This window comes from Cryptotermes secundus, unplaced genomic scaffold (genome assembly GCF_002891405.2).
Source record: "Cryptotermes secundus unplaced genomic scaffold, Csec_1.0 scaffold2793, whole genome shotgun sequence".
Lineage (NCBI taxonomy): Eukaryota > Metazoa > Arthropoda > Insecta > Blattodea > Kalotermitidae > Cryptotermes > Cryptotermes secundus.
Window position 1 is genome coordinate 21821 of NW_019725463.1, and position 10894 is coordinate 32714.

General features: G+C 38.5%; 1 protein-coding gene across 4 annotated transcripts in view; it reads right to left on the reverse strand.

Moving 5' to 3' along the window:
- The window catches only part of LOC111863460, a 28487-nt gene extending 18995 nt beyond the window's left edge, over positions 1-9492 (reverse strand). Inside the window, exons 1-4 of one of the 4 annotated variants that reach the window (XM_033751074.1) lie at positions 9412-9492; positions 8368-8492; positions 7958-8037; positions 2069-2232 (exon numbers count right to left, since the gene is read on the reverse strand). The gene's annotated coding sequence lies outside the window, so the exon portion shown is untranslated. Of the gene's footprint in view, positions 1-2068; positions 2233-7957; positions 8038-8362; positions 8493-8727; positions 8898-9411 lie in introns of those variants that run through there. The other 3 variants (XM_033751071.1, XM_033751072.1, XM_033751073.1) reach the window with 3 other exon arrangements.
- Between the last annotated feature and the right edge of the window lie 1402 nt (positions 9493-10894).

Consider the following 10894-nt stretch of genomic DNA (forward strand, 5'->3'; position numbering starts at 1 on the left):
CTCAAGCTACACACAATATTCATGTCCAAATTATTAGATTTCATGACAGTTTTTGAGTTTACACTTCAAGTGTTATATTTTTTAGCAGTGCCTTAAACCTTCTATGAGTAACAAAAGATTCAAATTGTGAAGATTTTGTATGGACATTCTCTATAATAGAATGATACAAGAAAGCTGATGAGGATGTGGTGTGTAATATAATATGTTTATAAACTGTATCATTCTTGGTCTTTCTACAGATGATTTCCTAAGACACTGTCATCTGCCAATGAGGTTCCTGCCTCAACTGCTGTGACCACATGTTTTCCGAGCATGGTCCACCCAGTGGCAGAAGCAGCGGCAGCAAGTGGAACAACAGAAATTACAAATAATGTAGAAACAAGTGTTCCATTCAGTACAGAAATAGAGCCTGTTGTTGCAGACACCTCGACCCAGGCTTCAACTGAAAGGAGCTCATATGCACTACTCACTGTCTCCTTGACAATGGGTAATGATGTTTCTCCTGCAGTGCCAATTACCAGTGCTGCAGATATAAATTTTGGACCCTTGGGATCAGTAACATCTGCTCCAGTGACATTTTTGCTAAACAGAACAATTCCACGTTTAACATTACCAGTATCTTCTCCAGCTGGTGCTCCTGTTTCTTCTGAACAGACATTAACTTCTTCATGAAATATGATGGCTCCCGTGGAAGGAAATATAAACTGTTTTCAGAATGTTGCTAACACTTCTTCCTCTGGTATTTCTCTTATTTCTGGCAAGTCTCAATCTTCAGATTCTCCATCAAGTTCGTTTCTGAATGTACATAATTCATTGCCAAAAATGTCAGCTGGTGATTCTTCACAACTGGTCACTACCTCTACACCAGAGCTTGGTGCGTGTAATGGATCTGTCACTTCTCCTTCCTCCAAAGAACAGACAAGCCATGGGTCAGTGTCAGATAGGAGCAGTGGCAATGGTGGCTTCAGTTCATCATCGACAAACACTGTCATCAGCGTCCTGAAGCCCATGGCAACAGAAGCTACAAAGAGCTCGTTCAGTTTTGGAAGTACAGCAGTGACTTCTTCCGTGAATACTACAAGTCATGCATCAGTAGATGTAGCTTCAGGTTCAGTTACCCTTACGGAGCCACGAATAGGAGGTTTTCTGTCCACAGGATATCTCATAACANGGGGTGTGTGGGTCAAATCTCTGTATGTGTGAATCATGACGCAGGGAACAATTTTATCAGCTTACAACCTGTAGTTCTGGCACAGGGTTGTTTGGTACTAACACGTCAGTTTGGAGCACCAAACCGTAAGTTTTATTTCAGTATAATAGTAGCTGTAGTATGTACTTTGTCCTCACATTGCACCAAGCCATCAACTAAATAACGTCTTCTGTGCTGATGCTGTCATTTGACAAATCTATTTATATTATCCTCTGTCTTCCTATGACTTTACCAACTGCAGTTGTGTTCAGTCTGTTCCTCCGTTCTCTTCAGCTTTCTTTGGTCAGTTCACATTTTTTCATCTACCAAAAGAACATCTTCATGGGTCATGGATACAGACACTTGAAACAAGGAGACCATATGGGAGAGCTAGGAGAAGATGCAAGAATAATATTAAAATGGATCTCAAAGAAACTGGATGGAACTGGATTCATCTTACTCAAGATAGGGACAGTTATCGGCTCTTCTGAATGCCGCTATGGACCTTCAGGAAATTTCTTGACTAGCTGAGCAACTACTGGCTTTTCAAGAAGAACTTTCCTTTATGGAGTTATATATAGCACATCTTCATTTCCCTGTCTTCAGACTGGTCTTGGCATTTTATAATTGCCATAAGTCAACTCAGAATTTCTACAAAGTTTTCTTGTGCTCCAAGATTCTGTTAATGTCTCACTCCTTAATCTGCCTCCTGCTTCCTCAGAACCAGATCTCAGCAGTGTGGTGTCGATAGAATTCCATGCTACAGATTTTATCAGAGATCATCCTCCTTTTGTGATCTTTTGTAAGAAGCTTATTTTTCATGGTAAGGAGCTGCTAAGCTGGAGGACCACCCCTTGCTGGCTGTCCACGACTGCTTACTCAAGATTTTCGCAACTACACTCCATATATAGACGATGTCTCATCCATCCACAACCTGAGGACGCATCATGCCGTGATGACAAGGGACCCACGTAGCATCACCCATCACCAGTCAGCTCAGACACCACAGACAGGAACAGGACGTTCTTCAGTACCATGGCCACCTGCGTTATCGGGTGATAACTACTGTTAATTTGTTATCTATTGTGTTTTATTACAATTCTTTATTAAGTCCATCACAACACAACAATACAGTGGTCAAGGCTAAATTATTATATTAGTTTTCTTTTTTATATATTCAGTTTTGCCCCTTTGCCTGTTAAGTCGTCCACCCCCCCTGCGTAATAATATTGATTGTTGTTCCTTGCCTGTATGACATAAAGGATAGAGTCTGTGAAGAACTAGAACATATATTTGATAAATTCCTGAAGTATCCTATGAAAATTTTGTTAAGAAATTTCAATGCCAAGTAGGGAGCTAAGACATTTTCAAACCAACAATTGGGAATGAAAGTTTGCATGAAATTAGTAATGACAATGGAGTTAAAACTTTGCCACATCAGAAAATCTTACTGTCAAAAGTACAGTGTTCCCACATCGTAACATCCATTAATTTACTTGGACATATCCTGATGAGAAGATACACTATCAAATAGACCATATTTTGATAGATAGCAGACGGCACCCAAGTATACTTGATGTCCAATTATTCAGGGCAGCAGATTGTGATACTGACCACTACCTGGTGGTGGCACATCTCCTGATGAGAAGATTCACAATCAAATAGACCATATTTTGATAGATAGCAGACGGCACCCAAGTATACTTGATGTCCAATTATTCAGGGCAGCAGATTGTGATACTGACCACTACCTAGTGGTGGCAAAGGTTAGGGAAAGACTGGCAGTGAGGAAACAAACAACACACAGTTCATATGGAGAGGTTCAATCTCAAGAAATTAAATGAAATAGAGGGTAAAGTGCAGTACTGTGTTGAAATCCCAAATAGGTTCACGGCTTTGGAAAACTTGGAAACTGAGGTGGATGTTAATAAAGACTAGGAAACTATTAGAGAGAATATAAACATGTCTGCCAAGGAGAGTCTAGGTAATTATGAACCGAAGAAACATAAGCCGTGGTTCGATGAAGGTTGCTCAAAATTATTAGATCAAAGAAAGCAGGCCAAATTGCAATGGTTATAGGATCCAAGCGAGTTAAATGGGGATAATCTGAACAATATGCCGGTCACGGTACCCGAGCGGTCTAAGGCATGCACTGTCTTCGCTCGCTCGGAAGCCGGGATCGTGGGTTCGAACCCCACTCAGGGCATGGATGTTTGTCTACAGGTAGAGGCCTTGCAACGAGCCGATCAATCGCCCAAGGAGTCCTACCGAATGTGTAAGATCTAGTAAACCGTAGTGAAACGGAGAGTTTCATGGAGGTAGGCCTAGGCCAAAACTGGGGCTGTAGCGCCACAGAAAAAAAAATCTTAACAATATAAGACGTGAAACCAGCAGGCATTTCAGGAACAAAAAGGAGGAATATCTGAAAGACAAGATTGATGAGCTTGCAATGAACAGTAAGATCAAGAACATTAGAGACCTGTATAGAGGAATAAATTACTTTAAGAGGGGTTACCAGCCTAGCAGTAACTTAGTGAAGGATGAGCATGGTGATCTACTTCCAGATTCCCACAGCATTTTGAATAGGTGGATCAACTACTTATCTCAGTTATTGAATGCACATAGGGTCAGTGATGTTAGGCAGACAGAAATCCATACGGCTGAGCCGTTAATACCTGATCCTAGGCCTTTTGAGGTTGAAAGTGCTATTGTAAAATGGAAACGGTATAAATTGCCAGGTAGTGATCAAATTCCGGCAGAACTTATTGAAGCAGGAGGCGAAATATTACATTCTAAAATCTACAATCTAATCACTTCTATTTCGCATAAGGAAAAATTGCCTGATTAGTAAAAGGAGTTTATTATTTTACCAGTTCACAAAAAGGGTGATAAAACTGACTGTATAATTACTGCGGGATAACACTGCTATCAACATCATATAAAATTTTGTCCGATATTCTTCTTTCAATGTTAAGTCCACATATATATATATAAAATTATTGGGGATCATCAGTGTGGATTTCGATGTAACAGATAAACTACAGATCAGATCTTTTGCGTTCGTCAGATATTGTAGAAAAAATGGGAGTCCGATGAGACAGTACATCAGCTATTCCTCGACTTCAAGAAAGCCATGATTCAGTTAGGAGGGAACTATTGTACAATATTCTATTAGAGTTTGGGATACCCATGAAACTAGTTAGGTTGATTAAAATGTGTTTAGATGAAATGTATAGTAAAGTCCGTGTACGTAAACATTTGTCTGATAAGTTTCCTATCCAGAATGCTCTAAAACAAGGAGATGCTTTATCGCCACTCCTTTTCAACTTTGCCTTAGAATATGCAATTACGAAGAAGACATCTGCCACGTCATTTCATTCAAAACAGCAGAGATATCCGATAAGACCAAAAATGGTTTTTAATAATACAGAAAATGTATTTCAGTCAGAACTGAGATTTCTTGGAAATCTCATGACAGGAACCCTAAAATGGTGTGCTCCTGCTCAATTTCTAAAAGCAAACCTATTCAAAGTAATTTATAGGGTGAAAATATTAAAAGAAATAAATGAGTCCATAGTTCGACAAGGATGCTCTTTATCACCAATTTTGTTCAACTTGTACAGCGAATGCCTTACCAAACAGGCTCTGGACAGGCTTGGAGACTTCAAATTAGGAGGGCAAATTATTCAAACTGTGAAATATGCAGATGACCTTGTGTTAATGGCTAAGGAAGAAACTGTGCTACAGGGTATGATTGATAGACTAATTGAAATTGGAAGGTGCTACGGCATGGAAATGAATGTGGAAAAAACAAAAGTAATGAAAATCTCGAGACAACCAACCCCAGTCACAACAAACATAGACCAAAAACAACTGGAGAATGTGAAATGTTTTAAATATTTGGGTAGCTTGTTAACAGATGATGGAAGGTGTATGTGTGAAATTAAATCTAGGATTGCCATGGCAAAAGCTGCATTTAGCAAGAAGAAGAATCTTTTTACCAGCAAATTGGACTTAAATTTTAGAAAGAAACTAGTGAAATGCTACATTTGGAGCATGGCTTTCTATGGGGCTGAAACTTGGACACTTAGGGCAGTAGATCAGAAACACCTGGAAAGCTTAGAAATGTGGTGTTGGAGAAGGATGCAGAAGATTAGCTGGACCGATTATGTGAGAAATGAAGATGTGTTATTTAGAGTCAGTGAGCAGAGGAATATCCTACACGAAATAAGAAAATGGAAGGCTAACTGGATTGGTCATATCTTACGTGGTACCTGCCTTCTAAAAGAAGTTACTGAAGGGAAGCTAGAGGGGCGGATAGAAGTGACCAGAAGACGAGGAAGAAGACGTAAGAAGATGCTGGATGACTTTGGGGACAGAAGAGGATATTTTCATTTGAAGGAGAAAGCTCTAGATCGCATCAAGTGGAAGAACTGTTGACCTGTCATCTTGATAGATTACAGATGAATGAATGAATATGATAACAATTATTTATTTTTTGAATTTTGAGTCATGTATGAGAAATGGTATCTTATTGTGGGGTGAGGATGGGGAGAGTAAAAGCATTTTTAAATTGCAAAAGCGGGTTCTTCGATTCATTAGTGGTATTAGTAATCGCACGTCACGTAGACAAATTCTGAAAGATTACAATGTTCTAACATTGCCTTCTCTGTGTATATTGGAGGTGACATGCTTTATCAAAAAATACAAGGCTCTTATGGCAATAAATTGAGGCATTCATAATTATAACAGATGAAGAAAATTAAATTCTCATGTACAGCACTGTAATACATCTCTTTTTAAGAGGAGATGTGATAAATATGGGAATTATTTAGTATAATAAGGGCCCCAATCAAATAAAACAAAGGGAAAATTTTAACTCATTTAAAAAGGAATTAAATCTTTTTTGCTGAAACATTCCTTTTATTCTGTAGACGAATTTATGTCTTTTTTTTCATCAGTGTTTAAATGTAATATGTGTTTAAAATTTCAAAATTTGAAGTTTTAGTTGAATATTTTAAAAGCCAGGGAGGTTAGCTTTTTCTAAGGGACCCAACAGAATAGGTGTTTTCCCTCCCCTGAGGAAGGAAACAGATCAAGTTTCCGAAACGTCGTGATTTTCTTAGTTATCTTAAAACCAGGACGATGGATAAAGTACGAAATAAAAATATCTCTTCACATTCTGGAAATATCCGTTTTACATGAGGTGTAAGGAAGGAAAGATTCCTACTCAGTTTACCACAATGCAGCAGACTACCGATGTGGAAATGACTTGCACATCCCTCACTGTGAATTAAAAAAAAAAAATTCTCCACAGTGCGGACATAAAGTACATGCCTTTCCATCTACCACAGGGAAGTTCGAACGAGGCACCTAAGTCGTAATGGGCCTTAAGTGGTCCTCATCCACAGACAATTATAACAAGTTTTCACTTGGCTTTTTCATTGACTTTCTTAGGCATGTCTGGTTTCCTGTACCCGAACTAAATTAATGACTGCTCTTAACTCCGGNATGAAAACAGTTGCTTTATGAGGAATTAGTTCGTACCATTGAATATTTGACGCAATAGACAAGGTGTCGCAGAAACCGATGTTGCTATAACCAAGTTTTACTGTATAACATTCTTCATTTAATATTACCGAGAATCAATGTAAATAAAGTTCACAGTCACTTATAATCCAAATAAAAAAAGAAGACTAGGATTGATCAGCGCCAAATTTGCAATAAAAATTCTGATATGTTGTGCCTATGTACATGTAGCTGAAAAGTTCAAGAAAATGAACCGTTTCGTTGAAATCTGATATTCACATTTCTATATCTGTTAACTGTAATCAGCAGTTTGTGTGTAATGATTCAATCCTGAGTTCTTTGTTTATATCCATGCCCGGAATCTTCACAGTCCATTATAGCTGAATGGAATGAAGACAATACAGATCAGAACAGAGATTGTTCCTTCTTGTATATGTGAATTCTGCACTATTTGACTTACACTGTCATGCACCAGTTCTGATATTGTTCATTCATCCCACGAAATAATAACATTTTACTACGACTGTTTGCATTCTGTGCTGGATGCAAAGGAAATGGTTCCCTAAAGGTCTGTGACTATGGTTCATTCATTATACTAATATTGTGCTGGACATTGTCTGAGACATATTTGTACACCTTACATTTCTGAAATTGGGTATACTCCTGCCTGGTTGTCATTATACTGACATTTATACTGNAAATATTCACAGTCCATTATAGCTGAATGGAATGAAGACAATACAGATCAGAACAGAGATTGTTCCTTCTTGTATATGTGAATTCTGCACTATTTGACTTACACTGTCATGCACCTGTTCTGATATTGTTCATTCATCCCACGANTTGCAGCTAGCGTCTTAGACTTTGGTATATGGTAACTTGTTCCGTTATTCAGATGAATACAAACTGCTTCAAGTTTCTACCGTTTTTGTTTGTAATACTGGCCCCTACTCAATACTTCATACAGATTCTGTCAGTATTTATTAAGATATTTGTACATACATTAAAAAAAAATTATGACAGCAAGGAATTAAAGTTGTCCCTGTGCTTACCTAATTAAGCACCATGCCATGAAGACATATGGGGGTGTATATGTATAGATCCACAGCTGCACATGAAATATGGTTGAAGAGACTGAATAATACATCATTTAAATGAGGGTTGGTTCAAATTTAGTCATGTTTGTAAAGTCAACTAGAACTATTACGTTAATGTATACACTTTCATACGATTACTTACGTAATTGGTCTTCCTTCTTGCCTTGAGTGGTTAGGAGCAACACTCGGCTATCTATCTCCAGCTTATCCAAGCATCCTCCACTGTAGTACCAACATACAGTTATGAATCAGTGTTTCTAACACTACATCTAGATGCAACTTTAGTTTGGCAACAATAATACTGAACAGCATCGACATACATAAATGGAGCCATACAAATGTATGATATACAAGGTATAGCTGAAACGTTGGTGGAAAAATATGTATGTTAATCTTGAATGGGATTTGTCATGATTTTCATCATTTGGATTTTACAAATGTTGATGTGACACATTAGAAAACTGGCACTCACAGGCTTTATAATAATACCTATTTTAAAAACAAAATCATTCTAACATTACTAATATTTCTAGAATAACTATCACACCTTACTCCATCAAATTCTTCATCTGGATTTCTTGCAATCAATTTCACATAGTATGCATCTTCATGTGAAAGTGTGCGTACCATTTCATTTGATGAAAGCAGGTCCCGTAGAATTTTCCAAACCACGTTTTCTGTAACAAATTTTGAAAACACAGGAACTCAGGGGAAAAAAGAAGAAAAAAAAGCATAGTAGTTCTAAATGGCCTCTAAAATATATGAAATAGGGGCAGAAATGAGATAAGATTTAATGCGGGGTGAGGAAATACAGCCTAAATGTTGGATCCAGTTAAAATAAAACTGATCACCCACTTAGGGATTCTGCCTTAAATTCATCTAGGTATATATCAGTGAATAAACAGCACTCACTACGTCTCAGCTGCATTTCCCAAGGTCTGTTTCTAATGTGCTCCAAGGATTTTTATCTGTGTGCTGTTATTATACTAGCCACTGATTAATTCACTGTAACTTCTCATTTGCTAATAGTTTTGCAGTACACATAAAGCAAGAAAACCAAGTAACTGACAAGAAGCGCAAAGTTAAACACCACATTTAACATTATCTTGTATTTGGAATATCATTTTAAAAACTGTATGAAATGGCATACTCTTTTTTATAGCTAGTGGGGTGGGCCTAATTCCCTTGTACTACGGCCACTTATGGCCTATTGTACCAGCCCCAGATGATAGGTGAAGTTGATTGTGGAGCAATTGGTGGATCGAAGATTGGCAGGGAAAACAGAAGTACTCGGAGAAAACCTGCCCCAACGCCACTTTGTCCACAACAAATCCCACATTACCAGAGCCTCGATCGAAGATGGGCCGCCTACGCCTCCGCCGCGGTGGGAAGCCAACGACTAACCGCTTCAGCTATGACGCGGCCCTGCCGCATACGTTACTTCTGTATCTTGAAGCGATTCTTACGCACAGCAATTTGATGTTTCAAAGGGAGTCTTTTTTTTTACAAAATGGTTGCTGGATCTACGCCTCGTAACAATGTAACACAACACACTATTATATTTTAGCAATTATCTAAGTTACAGCTCAAACTTACACTGTTTAAATGAAGCTGACGCAATCAACGGCTAACTTTGATCACGTGACCACAGTAGTACCAACTCTAAGCAGGCAGACATGCATGCCCAGAAGGCAGTGTGACAAACCTAAAGATGTGTTATGGCGAAAGTGCGGATAATTTTTCACTTTCCCTCGTATTATCAGAAGGCTTGTGGCTTCTGAAATGGCACATCAACCTGGATACAGATCCAGAGGTCCGGGTTCCATTCCCGGCGCCACCAAGTAGTAGCAGAAGTAAAAGTCAAAGTCACATTGCGACTGACGGTCGATCAGTCAGTCAGATCTAAAGAAGGGTTTTGTTGTCAGGAAACTCCAGCGTGGTTTCAGCTCAATGGAGACCTGGTGTGAGCGCTGGAATATCAAAATTATTGAAAATAAAACTCACGGGATTTACTTCTCTCACAGTTGTCGACCGCCTGAGTCCCATCTTACCCTGAATCCCCTGAATGGGCGAAACATTCAAACTGTAAAAATGGCGGCAGTTGATGTTGACTGGCGCGAAGGGTATTTAAATTCCACCCCTGTCCTGGCAGACCCTTTAAACCTTATGTCGCTAAAATTCATGTAGTTACTTTTTTCCTAAACAACTTCAACAAAAATTGGTTTTTAAAAACGAAATTTTCAGGAACTAATTAAAATACAATATTTTATAGAATAAATGCCTTTCCATACCTCTTTATTAGTTTTTTTCGTGTGATAAACATTGAAACATGAAAGTTTGCAGAGAGCCACACCACAGCCTGCACACATGATACTTGTTTCTTTTCTAATCTTGTGCTTAGCACTCACGCGACACTTTCTCAGGGCACCATTCTTCTTGTTACTGGGAGGAACATTGACCATTTTGTGAATTTTCAAGCCTCCCTCTAGACGATTTACTGGCTCTTTCACTGGTGGTCTTTTCAAGGTCGAGGGCGGAGGCGTGACTGCACTCGAGTCTGACGCAATAGATTCGTCATCCACTTCATTCCTTGACTCTTCTCCCTCTCCTCCCTGTTTGTTTGGTTCAGTCATTTTTCTACACAGTCCAATATAAAATCTTTGAATCTGTAATTTCTCTTCTTGTATTTTTCGTTTGTTGTGTTCTTTTTGAATAGAATGAAACTATTCAACCGCAAAGACCTGTTTTGTCCATACCATGGGTGTGAAATTGGGGCCTAGTGGACAAATATTCTTCAATTTCAGGGCGTTTGTCGATTCCTGTCATGAACACAATTCCTAAGTATGTCCACATTTCATCTGATGTGACATAATTGTAATTGTGTTTTCGAGAGTGAGGAGCTAACTCATGTGTTTTGAAGTGCTGGTGAGCATAGCGACTGGTTTCAGTTGTGATGTGATTTACCAAGTCGTCATACAGAAAAAATTTTAATCCATGAAAAGGGATGCATTTTATATGTTATATCAATTTTGATCCCGAAACTATTAGCAAATGGAAATATTGGGGGTACAATGTCTCC